At 35.4% G+C, this 23,049-nt stretch overlaps 2 pseudogenes; both read left to right on the top strand.

The window, feature by feature from the left end:
- The first annotated feature begins 2,365 nt into the window (after positions 1-2,365).
- Positions 2,366-3,244, top strand: LOC120583271 (mitochondrial nicotinamide adenine dinucleotide transporter SLC25A51-like; annotated as a pseudogene).
- Positions 3,245-22,557: 19,313 nt separating this feature from the next.
- LOC120590253 (uncharacterized) lies at positions 22,558-22,676 on the top strand (annotated as a pseudogene).
- The last annotated feature ends 373 nt before the right edge of the window (positions 22,677-23,049 follow it).

Here is a 23,049-nt window from a genome sequence, read left to right on the forward strand (position 1 = left end):
CATATAGAAGATTTAATAACATGATTAAAAATTAACCTAATTGACATACATATTGTTTCCAACAATTGCAGAATACATATTGTTTGTTGTATACCCAGAGTATTTGCCAAATTTTATCATATACTGTTCTTAAAGTAACCTCAACAAATTTCAGATATTTGAAATTATATGAAATATTTTCTCTGATCAAAATAAATTTCAACTAAAAATCAGCAAGCAAAATCAGCCAGAAAATTGCTAAAAATTTGGAAATTAAGTACCTCTGAAAAACAGCTGTCAAAGAAGAAATTGCAATAATTTTTTAACATTTTGAGATTAGTGATATTTATTTTTTAAAAATACTATGTATCAAAATTTGAGAAAATATTCCAGAGCTTATTTAATAGTAAATTTATAAGCCTTAAATAAATATGTAAGTAATCTCCATCTCAAAAAAAATAGAAAAATAGCAAGTTTACACTTAAAGAAAATAGAAGGAAGAAAATAAACAAAAGCAGAAAACAATACAAAGAAAATGTAAAGCAGAGAATATTAACAAAATGAAAACTGATTCTTTGAAAAGAATAAATAAATGTATAGGTTTCTAACAACATTAGTTAAAAATAAAAGTTAGAAAAGACATAACCAAATTTATACGTTAAATCCCAACACCCCCAAAATGATGGTATTGGGATATGAGGCCTTTGGGAGGTAATTAGGTCATGAGAGTAGAACCCTCATGAATGGGATTAGTGTCTTATAAAAGAAATCCAACAGAAATCCCTCACCCCCTTCGCCATGTAAAGATACAAGAAGTCTCTGGCTCAGAAGAGAGTCATCACTTGACCATGCTGGTATCCTGATTTCAGACTTCCAGGTTCCAGAACTGTGAGAAATACATTTGTTGTCTATAAGCCACCCAGTCTGGAGTATTTTATTACAGCAGCCTGAACAGACTAAGACAATTTATAAAATTGTAGATAGAGTAGACAAATTCCTGGAAAAACACAACTTAATGTAATGATACAAAAATGTAGAATAATTTCATACCTAATGAAGAAACTATATTTGTAATTAAAGCCTTCCCACAATGAAAACCCCAGGCTCAGATAGCTTTGCCAGAAAATTCTTTTATTTAAGGCATAAATGATACCGATCTTACATAAAATCTACCAGAAATTTTAAAAAACACTTCTCACTCATTTTATGAGGCCAGCATAAACTTGATATAAAACTTGCCAAGAAAATTTAGAGGCCAGTCTCACTTATAAACAAATGTAAAATCTTAAACAAAATATTGGCAAACCAATTCAACACTCACAACCAAGTTGGAGTTTTTAAGATTTTTTTAAATAACAGTGATAAATCATATGACCATCATCAATAACTGAAGAAAACACTTGATAAAATTCAATATCCATTGATAATTTAAAAAGAAAAAAATGGTTAGCAAACTAGAAATAGAAGAAAACTTCTTAAATTGGATAAAGTTTAACTACAAAAAAAAAGACAAACATACATAATGTTAAACTACTCAAAGCTTTCCATTGATATCAGAGACAATACAAGTAATAGCTATCATGACTTCTATTTATCGTTTTGGAAATTATTGAGAATGGAAAAAGAAAAACATTAGGAAGAAATTAATCTGTCATTATTCATGGGCAATATTATTGTGTATGTTAAAAATTAAAATAATCCATAAACTATTACAATTAGAACTAAAAAGAAAGTTTACCAAGACTCCTTGGTCAAAGTTTATACCAAACTAGACTGTATTCTCATATGTCTGCAACAATTAGAAAATAAAATATTTTTTTAAATACTCTTTAATAACATTAAAATTCTCACATACCTGAAGGTAAATCAAACACAAGATATGCAAAATCTCTACACAGAAGACTTCAAGTACTATTGAGAGAAATAGATAATAAACCATGGTTATGGATTGGAAGACAATATTATAGAGATGCCATTTTTCTTCTAAATTGATCCATAGATTCAATTCAATCTCAATTTTTGTGGAAATTGACAAGTTGTTTCTAAACTTATGTGGAAATGCAAAATCCCCCAAATACTCATGACAATCTTGAAGAATACAAATACATTTTGAGGCTCAGGAATTGGGCTCTAACCACGAAGAGTGTCACCCTACACCTTGCTACTGGATTTAATCAAGTCTGTGCCTGCGGGGAGCTTGGCATCTGCAGGGATGGGAAATTCAGTTATCAAAATTGGCTCCAGAAGAGAGAACCTAATAGATCTTAACAATGGGAGAAATTGAGAGAGTTATCAAAAAACTACCATCCCCAAAACATTAGGCCCATATGGTGCTTTAGAAGTTAAAAAAATATATCCTTCATGAAGAAGAAAGATCTTAAGTCAAATGATGGATTCAGAAGCTTGTGAAAAGTCGCCGATCATGACATCTTCAAAACAAGATATATCACCTCACATTTGCATGTTGGTGAAAGGAAGCATTATTTGTGTGGCTGCTGTGCATGCTGTACAACTTTCAACAATGTAGCAATCACATTTCGCATTCGGAAGGTCTTCTTTCAGCAAAAGCTGTATGGAATCAAAACCAGGGCCTCAGTTGAGGAGGGCTAGATTTCAAAACTTGTATCCAGGAATCCTTCCTCCATTAACGCAGAAGACAACTACACTGGCACTTACGTTTGGTCTGTATGAGGATTTCGCCTTCTCCATAAGTGTATCAGTACTCCAGAGTCCACAACCTGTAGCATGGCAGCATTACTTGCAGGAACAACAGAAGCCATTTTTATTGTTTTGGGAAGAGTTCAAACACTGCTTCAAGACCATAAGCATCATGGTAAATTGATACTTATCAGGCTTTCAAGGAACTGAAATGCCATGGGATTGGAGAGAGTTATCAAGGATTGTTACCCGTTCTTTTGTGTAATGGATTCAGCAATGTCCTTTCTTTCAGCCTTCGAGGTCCCGTTAAGAAGCATCTGCCTACCACACCGACTCACAGTGCTCATTTGGTCAATGACTATCTGCGGAGGTCTATCGAGTGCTGTGTTGGGAATCTTGTTTTTTCCAGTCTGTGTTGTAAAAACTCACATGCAGCTTCAGATTGGTGGGGAATTTCTGTCTTTTTCCAATGTTTTCCAAAAAAAGCTAGGTAGAACGCACAGGAAATTGACATCTTTTCAGAGGTGCCCGTGTGAATGACCACCGGTCTCTCAGCTCTTGGGGCATAATCAATGCACCTTATGAGTTCTAGTTAAAGATTACATGAGAGAAATCATCAATTGTGTCATTTATCGATTGACTAAACCTTCTAAGGAGGAAGCAGTTTGACCTCATTCCTAGCTGGTCGAATACAAGTTGGTATCATAAGTCCAGGGTACAATGAATCATGAGCAAAGCTGTTTTTCTTAAGCATCAACAAATTCAGAATAAAGGTTTCTATAGGAAAATTTAAGGGTTATTTTTTGGCAGGAGTGGTTAATCATTACCTGAGAAGTCAGGTTAATTGCCTGGTTAATAGCTGTCTGATGGATGGCTTTTGATGAGGAAACTAATAGCCAAGTTAATCTTTTCCCCCAAAGTCTTTAAACCTGTGTTGAAACATAAGGGGCCATGATCCTCCAGAGAAAAGGCTCTTAGGGCCCCCGAATGCTCAGGCTTACTTTTTTTAAATTTTTTTTTAATTAAGTTTATTGAGGTAACATTGGTTAATACAATTATATAATTTTCAGGTATACATTGTAATTTGACATCTGTATATTCTATTGTGTGTTTACTACCCAAAGTCCAGTTTCCTTCAGCTACCATATGTTTGATCCCCTTTACCCACTTTACCCTCCCCCTATTCCCTATATTTAACCCCCTTTACACCTTCTACCTCCCTCTTCCTCCCCCAGCCCCTACCCTCTGGTAACCACTAGTCTATAGTCCACGTCCATGAGTCTCGGTTTGTTTGTCCTATTCTTTTGTTGCTTTTAGGTTTATATCCCACATATAAGTTGATATCATGATTTTCAATTTTTCCTTTCTGGCTTATTTTGCTTTGCATGATTATCTCAAGGTCCATCCATGTTGTCGCAAATAACAGTATTTCATCTCTTCTTATGGCTGAGTAATATTTCATCATACATATGTACCACAGCTTCTTTAGCCAATCATCTATCGTAGGACACTTTGGTTGCTTCCATGTCCTGGCCACTGTGAATAGTGCTGCTATGAACATCGATGTGCAAATACCTTTTTGGATATGGGATTTCAAGTCTTTGGAGTAAATATCCAGTAGAGGGGTTGCTGGGTCATATGGTAGATCAATTCTTGGTCTTTTGAGGAATCTCCATACTGTTTTCCATAGTGGCTGTACCAATTTGCAGTCCCACCAGCAGTGTATGAGGGTTCCTTTTACTCCACATCCTCTCCAACATTTGTTATTACTTGTCCTGTTGATTATAGCTATTCTAATAGATGTGAGATAGTATCTCATTGTAGTTTTGATTTGCATTTCCCTGATAGCTAGCGATGTGGAGCATCTTTTTAAATATTTGTTGGCCATTTGTACGTCCTTTAGGGAGAAGTGTCTGTTCAGGTCCTCTGCCCATTTTTCGATTGGATCGTTTGTTTTTTGTTGTTATTGAGTTGTATGAGTTCCTTGTATAATTTGGATATTAGGCTCTTATCAGAGGTGTTGCTTGCAAATATATTTTCCCATTCAGATGGTTGTCTCTTTACCTTGTTGATGATTTCTTTTGCTGAGCAGAAGTTTTTAGTTTGATGTAGTCCCAATAATTTATTTTAGCTTTTACTTCTCTTGCTTTCGAGGTCAAATTCATAAAATCCTCTTTAAGTCCAAGGTCCTTGAGTTTGGTTCCTATGTTTTTTTCTATGCATTTTATTGTTTCAGGTCTTTAATTCAAGTCCTTAACCCATTTTGAATTAATTTTGATGTGTGATGATAGACAGCAGTCTAGTTTCATTCTTTTGCATCTGGCTTTCCAGTTTTCCCAGCACCATTTATTGAAGAGGCTTTCCTTTCTCCACTGTATGTTTTTGGCTCTTTTGTCAAAAATTATTTGCCCATATAAATATGGGTTTACTTCTAGACTCTCAATTCTGTTCCACTGGTCCATGTGTCTGTTTTTTCTGCCAATGTCATGCCGTTTTGATTACCGTCGCTTTGTAGTATAATTTGAAGTCAGGCAGAGTGATGCCTCCAGACGTGTTCTTTTTTCTCAGGATGGCTTTGGCAATTTGGGGTCTTTTGTGCTTCCATACAAATCTGATGATTTTTTGTTCTATTTCTTTTTTAAAAAATGTGCAGGCTCACTTTTCTGCTCTTAGGAGAAGTTGCAAGTATAGTTCTTGTTAATACGAGGTGGGACAAAGGAGCAGAATAGAGAAAAAAAAATAGGTGTAGGCTTTTCATAATAAATTGCTTGTACTCATTTTGAAACAAAGCATCTGTTGAGGTAGTCATTTCCAAACTATTTCTGTTTAGACATGGTAGACTGAAGCAGCTAATAAAAGCTCCCATTTTGCTTTCCAGGTTTGAAGGTTTTCTGTTTAGTTCTGAGTGTGACCTTAAACCAATCCAAAATATCCTTATGTTAATTTCACTTATTTCATTGCAAAATATGAGACTTAAATTTTGTTATAGGCATTTTATCCTGGTAAGAAGTTTCATATTCATGATGCAATATATATACGCCTTACTGCTAAACTGTACACCTGAAACTTACTGGGTTTCATTAACCAATGTCACCATAATAAAAAAAAAAATTTACATTAAAATAAATAAATAAATAAATAAATAAATAAATAAAAAGAAGTTTCATATTAATTGCACACAAATCAAACTCTGTAGCTCAATTTCTTTGAATTATTGTTGCCAACTTAGCAATAGTTTGGGGTACTTTTTTCTTTGAGTAGTAGTTTGTCTTTTTCAAGCATCCTATTCTCTAGAAACTTTTTTAACAAAAACAAAAATACTTTTATAAACTTTTATTTGGGGAGTCTAATAGGATCCAAAATTTTTTATTGGTTTCTAAATGTTTTAGGGGAGGTAAAAAAAAAAAACCTCAGGATAGCTTTTACTCTGCAGTTACCCATCTTTTTTCCATTTTCCTCTTGGAAATAGACTCTTATTAGGATTTTTACATTTTGGAACCCAATTTTTACACTTTATAATTAAAGCAATTAGTTTGCAAGAATAGGATTTTGTCAGGGCCGTGTGAATCATGTCAGTTACACCAAGTATCAGCGGTATTGTTGATTGAGAAGGGAAAATTCAATGGTGAGACGCCCAGTTGGAAGAATGCACCAGAGGCAGACATGAGAATGAAATGGCAGGCACCAACTTTATTGTGCGGAGCACACTTCTGTTCCTAGAAGAGCAGTCTATTGCAGGGGTACACAGTATTATGTATACTTCTTCTGCTCCCCTTTCTGTGCTCTCTTTCTGCTCTCTAGGGGACTGCATGGCTCCTCACATAGCAGAGTACAATAGTGGCCTTCAGCCACACATACGTGATACAATGAGCTGAATTATGTTTACATATTTTCTAAATCTGGGGTCCTACTCCTAGTCACCGGCCTGGATCACAACCAGACCTTGGACCAGCCAGACCTTGGACCAGTCAGGCTTTGGGTCAGCTAGGCCTTGGATAACAGCCAGACCTTGGATCACAGCCAGCCCTTGGGCCAGCTAGGCCTGGTGCCCACAGATTTAAAGAAAGTTATTTAAAGAGTTAACTTTAAATTCTAGAAGTTGGTAATAGCTGGATAGCTTACTCATCCTTTACCTAAAAAAAAAAAAATTACTTGTCAAGGAGTCATATTTTAAAATATTTTTTCCAAATAAATAAGCCAAAATGGCTCATACGCCAGTTGAATAATAAAACATGAAACATCTTAGAAAAGTGGTTTATCTTTTAAAAAACCTACATCTGTAAATGTTCTGTAAATTTTTTACATCTGTAAAAAAACCCTACATCTGCAAATATTCTGTAAATTTTTACATCTGTAAAAACCTACATCTGTAAATAATCTGTAAATTTTTTACATCTGTAAAAAAAAAATATGTAGTTAAGATTACTTTCTAGCAGCTGACGTGGCAGAGTAGTTACGTTTCTTATTACTAGTTTTTTTATCATCCTGGGTAATTGCATATGAATATATGCACATACTGGCCAAACTAAAATCAGGATCTCAACTGGTAGTTTACCTCTACATGGACTGTGGCTAGTCAGATAAATTGAACATGCTTCCAACCATAAAGGGTAAAGAAGCATCACCAAGCATTTGTCAGGTGGTAATCAAGCTTGGGAGCTTCACAACAGCTCTGTTTGACAATGTTGTGCTAGAAATGGCAGTTTATGTCAGAAACTAAGGTGCAGATGTAAGGATTTCAGAAAACAATTTGTCACCAAATAAATGCGAGTAGCATCCTTTGGCCTATCAAATAGAGTTAAGATTTGAAGCAGCTCTTTCAGAAATAAATGACAAAGGCACATGATGCCTGACCCCCTTATTCTGAGCACTCCTGGGCATGTCTATGTGCTCAGCATGTGGCAGGCATATTAGCCTGGAATCATGCTCTGGCCCTGGGAATGGACTCCATGGGCCTTTGGTTCCACAGGGCTTCTTTTTATCTATATACTCTATGCAGGTGTTAGAAATCTAAGTTCTAAAGCACTTTTGCGAAATACAAGCGAAGAGAGAATTCAAAAGAGGATGGTTTGGTTTCCACTGTCTCAAATATGTGGCATTTAAAAACAATAAACAGAAGGGAGAGAAAAATGGCGTAGATGATAGGGGCTCTGTTCATCCCTCTGGCGACCAAATCAAAGTTGTGATGGAAACAAGGAGCATTAGCAAGGAAAAATCACCTGGGAACTAGATGAATAAGCCATACAACTACGGAGAAACCCAAGAAATCACCCTGTAACGGCAGAAGGTAGGACGGTGCGAGGACGCGGAGCTGCCCAGTCCCGAGTAGCTGAGTGAGACGGAGGCAGCAACAGCGGCAGAAGCCTCTTAAAGGGGCCATGTCTGTGAGCAGATTTTCATGGTGATGGACCTGCTCGCTCTGAGCACCAGTGCCTGTTAGGCTGTGCACAAGGAGCACGGGGGACTTACAGGGAGATATTGTTGGAGTGAAGGCCAAAGCAAGACTCACTAAGTACTGGCGGTATCCATTGTTCCCTGTTGAGCTTTACCTCCTATCAGTGCGCCCAACACAGTGCTGTGATAGCTGTGACATCATCAAACTGGATAACAGAGGTCGCTCCACCCAGAAGATTCCCTGAAATCCCTCCTACCCCAACTCGAGCCCCACCCAAGCCATATCCAGGTATATCCTTGCTGAGAAGTACCTAGATTCACACTGGAGGCAGCTGGCCTTGGTTTCTGGTGTAGCTTTTTAAGGCAACTATAAGTACAGCATCTGTGGATTGCTTGCTGAATCTTGACAGGTGGCCCCTGAGGGGCACAGGCTTGGGCTAAATTTGGCCTGCAGCTGAACCCCTCACAGGACTGTGCCAGTGGACAACTACTTCACAAATCCACACTAATAAGACCAGAAGACTTAGAAGCTTTGCTTAGTACATAGAAATAGACACAGAAAGGCAGCCAAAATGGAAAGACAAAGAAGCAGAAACCACATGAGAGAACAGAACAGAGATCCAGATATAATGGAATCAAGTAATCTAAGAGATGCAGAGTTCAAAACACTGGTTATAAAGATGGTCAATAAACTTTTGGGAAACGTAGAGAGCTCCAACAAAGAGATAAAAATGGAGATGGAGATTATACGAGGGAATCAGTCTGAAATGGAGAACACATTATCTGAGATGAGAAGTATATTAAATGGAATAAACAAAGTAAATAAAGAAGAGGATTATGTGCCTATCTAGAGGACAGGAAAGCCAATCAGGACACTCAATCAGAATGGCAAGAAAAAAGATGCCAAGACTATAAAGATGATTTAAGAAGGTTATGGAATACTATTAAGGCTCCAAATATTCATCTGATCGATATAAGTGAAGAAAATCACAATGCTGAACAGCTGTTTGAAGAAATAATTATGGAAAACTTCCCTAACCTGTTGAAGGAAATAAACATAAAACCCCAGGAAGTTCAGAGGATTCCAAAAATCAGGGATCCAAAGAGGCCCACACCAAGACACATCATAATTAAAATACCAAAGGTTAAATACAAGGAAAGAATTTCAAAAGCTGCAAGAGAAAAACAAATAATTATATATAAGGGAACATCCATATGACTGGCAGCTAATTTCTCAAAAGAGACTACACAGGACAGAAGGGCTTGGCAAAAGATATTCGACAGGATGAAGACCCAAGATCTACAATCAAGAATAATTTATCCAACAAAGCTATTATTTAGAGTTGAAGGACAGATAAAGAGCTTCCCAGACAAAAATAAACTAAAGGAATTTATCACCATCAAGCCAGAATTACAGGAAATGTTGGAGGGACTTCTTTAAGAAGAAAAAACATGTATCAAAAACAGGAATAAAGAATGGTAACAACTACATTCCTATCAATAAGTACCTTAAATGGAAAAGAATTAAGTGCTCCAATAAAGGAATGGAGTGGCTGAAAGAATAAGAAAACAAGATCCCTACATGTGAAAAAGAAGAGAATGGAAAAATATATTGCTTTGATGAACCTAGAAGGTATTTAAGTTAGACAGAGAAAGATAAACACTATATGATTTCACTTATATGCGGAATTTAAGGAATAAAAAGAACAAACTAATCAAAAACAGACTCACAAATATAGTGGACAATTTGGTGATGGACAGAGGTGGAGGGGTTTGGGGGCTAGTAGAATGGGGTGAAGGGTTAAAGAAGTATAAATTAGTAGCTGATGGATGCTCACGGGGATGGGAAACATGACATAGGAATGCAATTAGCATTAATACATTGACTAGGTGGAGGGTCAGGGGAAGGAGGGAGCAATTGGAGGATCATTTTACTAACTATATAGATGTCTAACCAATGTACTGTATACTTGAAACTAATTAAAATTTAAAATAAAAAATAAAAAATTAAAAATTAAAAAAATAAATATTTTTAAGGATTTTAACTCATGATATTTTTATATTTCTTTGTCACTTTTTACAGCTTTTGAAGACCAAACTGTAAATACATCACCAGGACTGGTTTTGTGTTGTCCTACAGACTTCTTAAATTTGACAAAAAATTTAATAGAATTTGTGGTAACAAACAGTTTTGTCTAAACTTTCAAATAAGTCAAAATGTGTTATTAATAAGACATTCTAAATACTATTTTTACCTTCAGTATGAACTAGTATGGTAATATTTTTGACAAGGCAAACATGATCAAATAACTTCATTCGAAAAGCTTTAAAAGTAACCCTTTCTTTACATATGTGACACCGGCACCTCATGAGCACAGGGCACTGCTTATCTTGCCTTCTGTACTTTATGTCTGATGTTATGGATTATATATTTAACATACTTAGAGTGATATGAGCCCTTAGGACTGCACTAGAGTAAACACTGCCTCTAATTGGTGGCAAATTTATGTGTCTGTTTCATTTGTTGGAGACAAAGTTGATGTTTTGTCTCACTAGTCAATAGTCACCTTATCCTATAGTTGGTTATATAATCACCTGCTATATATTGTGAACTGTGAAATAAAACAAATTATGTGTATATATAATCATTTCTGGAGATCTGAAATTCCCTAGCTCAATTACAGTGGTAATACTCAATTAGAAGACTGTGCAAACATGTAAGGGAATAATGGGTTGTAGACAGAATATGTGAAATGGGACCTAGAGGGCTTCACGGTAAGCTAGTCATATTAACCAATACTGGTTCAGTGTAGATGAAGTACTGTAGTGTGAGGGGTATGTAGTCAAAATGAAGGCAAGACAGATCACATTAGAAGATTTGATTTCTTTTAAAATAATTGTTTTCTCATGTGCAAGTAAATGCATATCAAAAACTTGAACAGGCATTCTTTTTAATTTGAGGATCTTTGTTTTTAATGCTGTCCTTTGTCTTAACATTAAACATTTGCTTGCCTAAATGGCTCCCAAATTGTGGAGCAGTTTCCTTTTTCTGCATGTTTCCTTTTTCAAAGTTTTGTTATTAAAAGCAATTAAGCACACAAAGCTGTTTTTGTTTGATATTTTGTGTTTTGTGACTATACGAGTTTAAATAAAATCTGTTAAATGTGTCAGAGTTAACATGCTTCTTTGGGGAATTCTTTTTATAATAAAGTTTTTTCTAAGTCATATAAATATGACTTGAGTACTTACATTGACAGACATCAAAAATAAAGTTTTTTCTAAGTCATATATATATATATCTTGAGTACTTATATTACCAGACATCAAAAGCTACAGTAAATAAGATAGTATAGTACTAGCAGAAGGATAGATAAATAAACTAATGGAATAAGAAGTAAACAAACTCATACACATTCAGTGACTTAATTTCTGACAATGTACTGAGGAAAATATGACTAATAAATAGTGCTGGGTTAATCGGACATACATATGTAAAAAAAAGAATGACTGTTGATTCCTACCCCTGCCAAACACAAAAATCAATATCAGATGCATTGTACATTTAAATTTTATAGGTTTAAATACAAAGGTCCTGTAATGACCACAGTAAAATATCTTCGCAAACTTGAGATAGGCAAAGATTTTTTAATCAAGACGTATATATGATTGAAAAATTTGACTCTATAAAGTTAGAAACTCCTTTATAAAGTAAGAAAATGAAAAGGCAAGCCGCAGAATAACAGCAACTACTTTCAATAAATATACTGGACAAAAGTTCTATATACACAATATAAAAACTACTCCTCGAAGCCAATAAGAAAAAGGCAAAACACCCAACTTTAATGTGGGTATAAACCATTAAAAGGGAACAGAAGCAACACACACACACACACACACAATATATATATATATATTATATATATATATATATAATATATATATAAAAAACACACACACACTATATATAGTGTGTGTGTGTATAGATATGTATATAATACACACATACACACTAATATATAGATATAACACACACACTATATATAGTGTGTGTGTGTATATATATGTATATAATGTCCAATAAGCCTATGAAAACGTGCACATCATTTGTCATCAGATGAATGCAAATTCAAAACACAATTAGATACCAATCTCTATCCATCAATATAACTAAAATGAGAAAAAAAATATACCATACTAAATGTTGGTGAATATATGGAGTAGATAGAACACACTAATATAAGAGTGTGAATTGGTGTGAAAACACTGGAAATTTTTGACAACATCTACCCTATGATCCTGCAGTTTGGCTCCTCAGATTACTCAACAGAAGTATGTATGTATTTTCACCAAAAGACATGTACAAGAATGTTCATTGAAGCACTATTCATAGAAGCCTTGAACTGAAAACAGTCTATCAACAGTAGAACATATACTATACAACCACCTATTACTACATGCAACAACCTGGATAGATCTCACAGACAATGTTGAATGAAAAAAGCAGACACAAAAAAGCACATGTATCACTTACATAAAGTTCAAAAACAGGTGAATCTAATCTACTGTAATAGACATCAAGACAGTGGTTCACTCTGGGGGAGGGGCCAGGTAGTAACTGGGAGGAAGAACAAGGGAGACTTCTGCTGTGCTGGTAATATTCTATTTCTTGATCTAGATGTGGTTACACAGTGTGAATCACTGTGTGAAAACTCGAGCTTTATTCTTATCATTTGGTACTTTTCTACAGATATATTGTACTTTAAGCAAAAATGAAAGACAAACATATGTGAAGACATTCAGTGAGCCAAGACTAAGGTGATAAGTGATAAATGGATGAGGGATATGATATACAGACAGATACAGAAATTACCTATATATTATGTTTGGTTTTTGCTAAGTAGTTACATTATTTACACTCTCCATGTGATAAAACTTTACCAATTATTTGGGGAAAGTACAACTATTTTTAGAATTAAAAGCAGATGGAAATATCTTCTGGGGTTCCTCATAAAAGTGCAATGAGAAAGGCAGTTAACAGCATCCCCAACAATTTATATCTTGTCTCAATTTGTTAGACTATTTTTCTGTTAGTTGTCAGAAGTAAATGAAATTACACCAAAGTGCAGATGAAAATCAATTTTGTTAGAATCATAGGCAAGTTAGTTTCTTTCTCTTTCATACTTTCCTGCACTTGCCATATATATCTATCACACCATTTACCTCACTCAATTTGCAACTCCCTTAACAATCAACACAGTGTCTTGCACATAGCTATCATTGATAAATGTTTTATGTCTGAATAAATTAATGAATGAATGAGGCGCTTGGTACTCAAAAGAGGATGAAGAAGAAATAGCAACAACAAAAACTGTGACTGCTTCACAATTTGGCAGCAGGCAAAATCTCTGACATGTAGTTTTCAATCTAGGACAGGTATTATGGATAAAGACAAATACAAATGACCTACAGTGATGTTGAACTAGTATAGAGATTAAATGACATTTATTAATCCTATACAGAAGCAAGTAATATAACTTTACAACACTTTTCCATATTTCCATTCTTTGTTAAAGTTTCATATTCTACCCTGAAAATAGCTATTTAACAAGTCAGTATAAAATGCAAGATGCTATTATATGCTATGCCAAAGTTAGATGCAATTAAGGGAGAAACTATTAATCTGAGACATTATTGCTTGATATAACTTCAGATTTTGTTCTGCAAACTTTTTTTTTCCTGCTAGAGTTTTCATTTCAATTCTTTACTCTTTTCCACATTTTAGCCAAGTCATTGGCTCAGTTGGCAGATGACAGAGCTTTCTTGTAGCTGAAATTACATTTGTCATTTTGGTATCAATGTGGCCTGTCTCTTAGGATTGGTGTAGTCTTGTCTCTAAGTGAAACTGTCTTGAATTTCCCTTTTGAGTGAGATTTATGAAGGCGAGCATTTGAATTGCTCATCTCCCTCTAATTCAGTCATCATTCTGACACTAAAATGTCTCAGAATTTTCTCTTTATTGCAAAAGAAATGTGCTTTTATTTTTGCTTTTCAATTAGCCTCTCCTGACTTTTGCCTATAAAATAGGAAGCACAAAATGGGGAGGAAGGCAATGGAGCATCCAGGTCTTCGTCAGGCACAGATCTTACCAGCTGTAGTCAGGTGTACCAAAAATACTTTATTCATAGCTGGTTCATAATCTTCCTCTCTCTTCTTAGTCTTTAAATTTTATTTAGGCATCTGACTAAAGTCTGAATGCTCTTAAGGATATTATGTTTAGTTCAATATCGTGCAAAGGTAATTAGTAATTAAACATTTGGCTAATTAGTAGTACAGAGAGGAATGGTTCAAATACACAGTTTTCATAGGGTAAACTCAATACATTCCAGGAATGGTCCCTTGAAGATGAAGGAACTACCTTAGAAGTAAGAATTAAAAATAAATACTCCTTCCTACTGTTTTACTGCATCTTTGAATACCTAAAGCACTATTTGCTTTCTGTGCTTTCCAATAGTGACTAGAATGGCTTATTAGAAGATAATTTGGTATATGTAAAGAGAATGTAACCACTGAAAATTCGTAACTGAAAAACAATTAAGTTCTATACCAAGGTCTGGATATCAGACAACCCAGGTCATAATCTTGGTTATGTTGGCTATACTTGATGAGACCTGCACTAATCTGAATCCAGATCAAATGAACTATATGCCTTATAAAATTTTTTTAAGCTCGGAAATTGTTATTTGCTGAACCTTGTGAATTATCTAACTTTAAAGAACTAACACAAGTTGCCAGATCAAAGACTAACTTTCTCCTTGGCATGTCCACATGGAGATCTTACGGGCATCTCAAAATTAACATAACCAAAACAGAATTCTTGATTCTTCCCATGCTCTCCGAAACCCACTACTTCTCCATCTTAATGCACTACCAGCATCTATCCAACTGCTCAAGCTAAAAACCTAGGGATTATTCTAGCTTCCTCTTTTTTCCTCACCTTCTATATTCAATCCATCTCAAATTTAATGCAGGAGAGTATTAACAATCAAATTTGTCCGCAGATATAAGCTGCTTTCTCTAACCCATGTGCTGTCAATAATAAATCTGATGCTTTAATTTACATGTACTTGATTCTTTCACCTTGATCCAAGCTTGGGATTGGGGAAGGGGGCAAAGAAGCCATTTATTTATTCACCACCACCATTATTCTAAATCCCAACAAGTATCACCACCAACCTACTTTCCTGTCCTGTGTTTCTTCAACCTCCATGGCAGGAGCTATGTAATTGTACCTACAGCCTGCCACTGTTCTGGATTCTGGAGCCTATTCAGACACACACAAAAAAAGTAAAATATAAAGCATTATGCCATAAGCCATCCTTAATGTTGTCTATCACCTGACTTAACATCGTAGTTTCGAAGTCTAGTCTCTTCTTACACAACCCTTGAAACAAAACCTTGTCCTGAACCTGTTTGAGACTGAGGCCAACACAGGATTCTTACAGAACCTAGAAAGCTAAAACATTGTACAACTCATGTTTGGGTGATACATATAGTTGGTCCAGCCTTTTTGTGTTTTATCTTTTGATGAAAATTCAATATTGTTCATCTTCAAATGATGAGTACAATATCTTCTTTGTTCAAATGTCTCAAGAATACAAAGATTTGTTAGATGACAAGTTTTGTCTAAAACAAGAAATCCAGTGACAATGCATATTAAATTATACTCGATGAGCAAATACTTGGAGAAAGTTCTAAGATTTTGTCTCTATGAATCATATGGAGTGAGGATTTCTATAGTCTATGAATATTCTCAATGAGCTCATTTAATTCTGGGGGCAGCTGCTACTAAAAGAAACTGTGCAGTTCGAATCTGGGACACCATAGTGGAAATCCTTCCCTGCATAACAAAGTAGGCAATCACAGAGAAAAACAAAACTCAATGCATTATTTATATTCTAATTCTGGATCATATGCAACCATCATAAAAGCCAAGGATGCTTTCAGTTTACATTAAAGTAATGTAGATATCATATAGCTATTTATAAAATGCCATATCTTCTCTCAGATGCAGCATGGGGAGTTGCATAGTTTCATTTTCTGTAAAAATACTTTAAAATATTTAGTGTTCTATACTTTGAAAGACACAGATGATAAAATCACTGTAATCATCCTCACATGAAATAACATTTTGGGCTACTCCTCTCAAAGCTGGTCATCCCTCTTATTCACTAATCTTGGTTCCAAACAGAACTTCTCTAAAGAGATGATGCATCCTGAAACCACTTCCCAAAATACAGCTCTTCAGAGGACTAAAAGAGAACTTCCAATCAAGATGGTGGAGTAGGTAAAAACCATGCTCATCTCGTCCCATGACTACATCAAAATTACAACTAAATTATAGAACACCCACCCTTGAGAACAACCTGAAGACTACATAACAAAACTCCTATAACTAAAAATATAAAGAAGCCACTGGTAGAAGGGACAGAGACACGAAATAGGTTAGTCCCACACCCACGAATAGTGGCTAAGAATTTTGAAGGATATCTCAACTGCAGAGGTCCTTCCTGAGGAGCACTGGGGCCCATCCCCACACCAGGCTGCTCAGCCTAGAGCACTAGTGCTGGGAAGAGGAGTCACCACAACAGCTGGCTGTGAAAATCAGCAGGATCTCAGTTCAAGTGAGATGAAGGGCTGCTGGCATCCCAGTCTTAAAGGGCCTGCTCATAGACTGACTCACATTCATCCTAAGCTCTAGTTAAGGGAGAACAATTCAAAAGGCACCAGAGACATACAGGAAGAAACCAAATCGTCTGGCTTCAGGGTGAGGGCTGAAGGGGTAGCTCTCTCTGGTGCCAGAGGATGACATTATTCCTTTGTTTAGCCCTCTCTCTGCTCAGCTTATGGGTGCAGGCACCAAGTCTGAGTCTCCATTAAACTGGCTAAAACCACGTTCGCCCCACCCTGATGATTCTCTGAGACTCCACATTACCAAATTCACACAACCTGCTGAAACATCTTCCAGAGGCTAACCACAAAAGGATCCAGCATGGGCCCATGCTGCAACTTCCATAAAATCTCTTAAAGGTCCACAAACCCCAAACAAGCAGCAACTGGCCTTAGTGTGCTCTGTATCTCTTGCTAAGCAGCCCCAAGACTGGCACTGGTGGCAACCAGCCTTGGTTCAGAGCATAACCACTCCCAGGTGCCTCCAAGCCCAGCACAGGCAGCAACCAACTGAAGATTACTTTGTAGCTACTACCAGGTAGCCCCAGGCTGAACACAGGCAGCAGCTGACCTTGGCATGCATCAGAGCACCAGAACCAACACACCAGGTGGCTGGCTTCAGACCACACAAGAGCAGCACCCAATTAGCACCACAAATGACACACCCAAAGGGTGAGTTTGGCAAGCACCTGAGCCCTCTAAAGTAAATCCTGCTCTATGAGGTCAGCCAGAAAGCACACACAGCCTACACAAGGGACACCCCTGGAGCACCCAGCTCAGGTGAACAGGGACACTGTGCCACTACGCCCCACAGGACACCTATTACATAAGTGCCTTCTACCAAGACTGGAAGATCTACTTAATGCATAGAAACAAACACAGAGAGGCAGCCAAAATGGGGAGACAAAGAAACACTTCCTAAATGAAAGAACAGGATAAATCTTCAGAAAAAGAACTATACAAAATGGAGGTGAGCAATCTACCAGATACAGATTCAAACACTGGTTATAAGTATGCCCAATAAACTTAGGGAAAGAATAGATTATCTCAGTGAGAATTTCAACAAAGCAATAGAAAACATTAAATTAAAAAAGAGATAGAAAATATAAAAAAGAACCAGTCAGAAATGAAGAATACAATAACTGAAATGAACAATACCTTAGAGGGAATCAACAGTATATTAGAGGTAGCAGAGGATCAAATCAGTGATTTGGGAGGCAAGGTAGCAGAAAACACCCAATCATAATAGCAACAAGATAAAAGAGTCAAAAAAATAATGCTAGTTTAAGGGAGCTTTTGGACAACATCAAGCATACCAACATTCTCATCACAGGGGTACAAGAAGTAAAAGAGAGAACAAAGAATTCAAAACCTATTTTAAGAAATAGTGACAAAAAACTTTCCTAAACAGGTGAAGGAAATAGACGTACAAGTCCAGAAGTGCAGAAAGTCCCAAACAAGATGAACCCAAAGAGGCCCACACCAAGACACACAATTAAAATGCCAAAGGTTTAAGAGAAAAACAGAATCTTAAAAGAAGCAAGAGAAAAGTAGTTAGTTACCTACAAGGGAGCTCCCATAAGACTGTCAGCTGATTTCTCAACAGAAACTTTGCAGGACAGAAGGGATTGGCACAAAATATTCAAAGTAATGAAAAGAAAGGACCTACAACGAAGATGACTCTGTCCAGCAAGGCTATCATTTAGAATTGAAGGGCAGATAAAGAGCTTCCCAGACAAGAAAAAGCTGAAGGAATTCATCACCACCAAACCAGTATTACAATAAATATTAATGGAACTTCTTTAAGAAGAAGAAAATATATACAAAATATGAATAAGAAAATATTGCAAAGAAAAAAAATCTCATGAACAAAGATAAACACAATAAAATCAGTGGGTTAACCAACACTAAAGGTTATACAAAGGTTAAAAAGCAACAGTAGGATGATAATGTATAATGACAACAGAAATTAAGAAATACACAGAAACACACACATACAAATGAAGTAAAAAATAATGATAGAAATATAAATGTTGAAGGGGTGAGTAAAAATGGTAGATTATAGATTGTGTTCGAACTTAAGCAACTATTAAATTAAAATAGACTGCTATAAACATAGCTTGGTATACATGAAGCACACGTCAACCTCAAACCAGAAATATACAAGAGATATCAAGAAATAAAGAGAAAGGAATCCAAACACAACACTACAGTGAATTGACAACATGCAAGAGAATAAGAAAGGAAGAGGGAACTATAGAAATAATTTTTAAAAATTAACAAAATGGCAATAACTGCATACCTATCAACAATTACTTTAAATGTAAATGGATGAAATGCTCCAATTAAAAAATGAATGAATAAAAAAAAAACAATGAAAGAAGAAGTGGTACAGATATACGATGGAATATTACTTAGCCATAAAGAAGAATGAAGTTTTACCATTTGCAGCAACATGAATAGACCTAGAGTATATTTTGCTAAGTGAAATAAGTCAAAGTCAAATAACATATAATTTCACTTGTATGTGGTATCTAAAAAGCAAAATAAATGAACAAGTAAGACAGAAACAAACTCAAAGATGCAGAGAACAAACTGACAGTTGCCAAATGGGAGGGCTGTTGGGGGCTGGGTGAAAAAGATGAAGAAATAAAGAAGTACAAATTGGTAGCTATAAAATAGTTATGGGGTTGTAAAGTACAGCTAAGGGAATATAGTCAATAATATTGTAATAACTATACATGGTGTCAGGTGCAAGAATTATTGGGGGGGGAATCGTTTTGTAAGTTATATAAATGTCTAGCCACTATGTTGTACACCTGAAACTAATACAATAGCGAATGTCAACTATAATTGAAAAAAATTAATTAAAAACAAAAAAAACAAACATAAAAACCATGCTAGTATATAAATATTGAATTGCTGTAATGTACATCAGAAAAAAAAGTAATCAAAAGAACTAAATGTACAATATCTACATGAAGAGATATTTTTAAATTCCCAAATAAAAGTCCTTTTTCTAAAAAAGAAAAGGAAATCAGAAAATTCTGAAATGTGTTCACGCTGATAAAGTATCTTAGAACTTGAAATTCACTGTATAAAAACAGTAGAGTGAACTGAAAATGAGAAATTGGGACCACAAAGGTCATTATCTCGAGGAAAACTGAAACATAAGAATATTTTTTTTTAAGAAAAAGAAGTAGCCCTTGGGTTTTAAAAAGATTGAATGAGGTACACTATCATTGAGAGTTAGAAAACTCTTATACCCTTGCTTAAATTTCTCCATCAATATTCTTTAAGTGTGTGTGCAAATATTTGGATTTTAGCTACCCTAGAGAATCACTTCTGAATAAAAACACAAATAGAGTGACCTAGCGTCCATGATATTATATCAGGAATAGATATCATTTCTACATGTATAGGGATTTTTTTGAAGGGTGGAAGGAGGGGATGTCGAAGAGAAAAAACATATTGCCTTGTTTTTATTGTATGTATTGTTTCCCAGAAGCTGTAAATTACTCTATTGATCTACACAGTAGCTAGAAAGGAAACCCAAACTATGACTTATCCATTGCAGCCTAGGTAGGCAGATTTACCTACCTAGAAAGAAAGGACAGAAGAACCCAGTATTGCAGCTAGTTTTCACTTTTGCTCTGTTTAAATCCTCAGCCTAATTATGTGTTTAAAAGAAGAAAACTAAACAAAACGAGGGCAAGAAAAAAACAAGAGAGCTGGTGTATTTTCCACATCCCTCAGTCCCAACACTCAATTTCCAAACAAATAAAACCCAGTATTTTATAATAATCCTCCAATTGTCTTTCAATTTTAAAGCTTTTCTGATCTTTCAGTGGAATTGATTTTCATAATAACCAGATTCCAGTTGACAGCCAGTTCACGCTTAGTGGCAATGCCTGCATTATGCTGCCTACAGCAGCTCATCTACCCCAACTTAAAGATAGTTGAAAAAAAAAAAACCAGAAATATGCCTTTTCTCAATACCGTAAGCTGTTGCTGCAAAAAGTCTGTAAACAGAAAGAAAAATAAATAGGAGCCATCCTATTTTATCAGAGCCTAATAATACATACCCACCAGGCCTTTCGCTTAAGCCCCAGAAATAAAGGCAAACACATCATGGAAGGAAGGAAAGAAACGCATGCAATCACACTCAGACCCTTAACTAGACATATACTTTACAGAGTGTTCTTGCCAAAACTCGTCTAACCTGTGGCTACCTCTTCACTCTTTGTGGGTTTTCCCCTCCTTTCTTCTCCTCTCTCCAGTTTTACCCGAAGAAGGACTCTGCCATCATATCATTAGAAATGAACTTACTTTCCTAGAACATTCATTGTTTCCAGCTTATTCAATATCACCTATGCCCTGATTTTAGCCCTTCTCCTTTGGTCAATTTACGTTTCTAATACAAAGATGTTTCTGGAGCTTTTAGAAAAGTCGTAGTAAAATAAAATCTGCTTTTTGATTTAAAGAGCAATATGTACTGTGATTTCATTCAAATGCACAAACAAAAAAAAACCAAAAAAAAAAACAAAACAAAAAAAGAGAGAAAAAGAAAAAAGAGGAAAAAAAACCAAACTAATAGAGGCTTAAAAAATCTAAAAGTTTATTTCTTCCTCTAGGTATGGGTTGGTGTGGCTGCTGATTGCAGTCAGAAATCCACATTGCTTCTATATCTTCATGCCATTATTTCCAAGTGTGGCCCTCAACCTAACAGCCAAATATGGAAGGTAGAGCTCCAGGCATCACACATGTGTTTCAAATCAGTACAAGAAAGAAAATAAAAAATACTCTTACACCTCTCTCCACTTAAAGAAACTGTCTTATGTGCAAAGGAGAGTGGGAAATTTTTAACAGTTTGTGCCAGCTAAAAACTAAGGAGAAATGAATATTGAGGGGCATATAGCATTTCTTGCTACATGCTTCTCTCATTATTTTATATAACTGAGTTTTGTCTATGCAATCATCTCCATGCATCATCATAGATCACATGTACTTTTTTATCTGTGCTAAGTCCTTCAGATGTATTGTTTTATTTAATCCCCCCGCCACACACACACACAACAAAACCATAAAGCTGGTACTGTTGTTAATCCTATTTTACAAATTAAAAAAATAAATAAAGTAGGCTCAGAAAAGTGATGTTTCCCAAGGTCATATAGTTTATAAATAGCAATGTAGGATTTAAACCTAGGTCTATGTAATTCTGGAGCCTGAGCGCTTAACATGCAATACTGCTATTTCATAAAGAGAAGTCCTCCATAAATCACAGTTATATTCATGTCAGGTGAAATTGATGTCAGTAGCCAATCTCCTACAGTATGTCCAAGTAAATAAATATTAACCTATTATATTAACCAGTAACTATGCTTTTAAATTATAAGCAGATAACCATGCTGCATGCACAACAGTAAGGACTAGAAACATAGTCATAATGAAATCAAACTTATGACAAAACTAACATTTAAAATCAATGTTTATGATTGTGCTGTACAAAATGATTTTAAGCATTTCTCTTATTTATAAAATACTAGTAAGGCATTTAGATAATTTGGAAAAAATTGTTTTAAGATTTCTCAACATCTCAACATCTCAACATTCTTATGTTTTTATGTAGTCACAACATTCAGATAAATTGGTATTATAATATTTTTTCTTTTTTATTGAGGTATAATTGACATACAGCATTATATTAGTTATAGGTATAATATTTCTCTTTTTTGTTAACTCTATGCACTAAGCATGGTAGACATGATAAAAATAGTCGCATTAAATTAATTTGGTTTAGTCTACAGCCATGCTACCCTGAACAAGCCTGATCCCATCTGATCTTGGAAGCTAAGCAGGGTCGGACTTGATGAGTACTCAGATGGGAAACCACCTAGGAAGACCAGGTGTTGTAGGCGTAAAAAATAAAAAAATAAGGAATTGTAAGCTGACAAGGTCCTTGCGATCTGTGAGGTCAACCACGGGTTGCCTTGCTTAAAAAATTTTTTTAAAAATAAATTACTTTGGTTTATACACTATAGCATGTTTAATATTTAGCTTATTTCTAATATTTCACCATTCTAAATTGCTTTATAAAAACAAAGCATGAATAAGAAAACATTGCTAAACCAATTTCTCACAGCATTTCAGTTCTTTGTATGTTGTCTAGTTTCTATAATCGTTATTGATAACCAGCAGCTTCCCAGACGTCATATAGCCATTTCAACAGTTCAGTTCACTAACGTATAGGGAAACCTAAGCCAGCTACTAGTCATATGCAAAGGTAAAGAG

This window comes from Pteropus medius, unplaced genomic scaffold (assembly GCF_902729225.1).
Source record: "Pteropus medius unplaced genomic scaffold, Ma_sr-lr_union100, whole genome shotgun sequence".
Lineage (NCBI taxonomy): Eukaryota > Metazoa > Chordata > Mammalia > Chiroptera > Pteropodidae > Pteropus > Pteropus medius.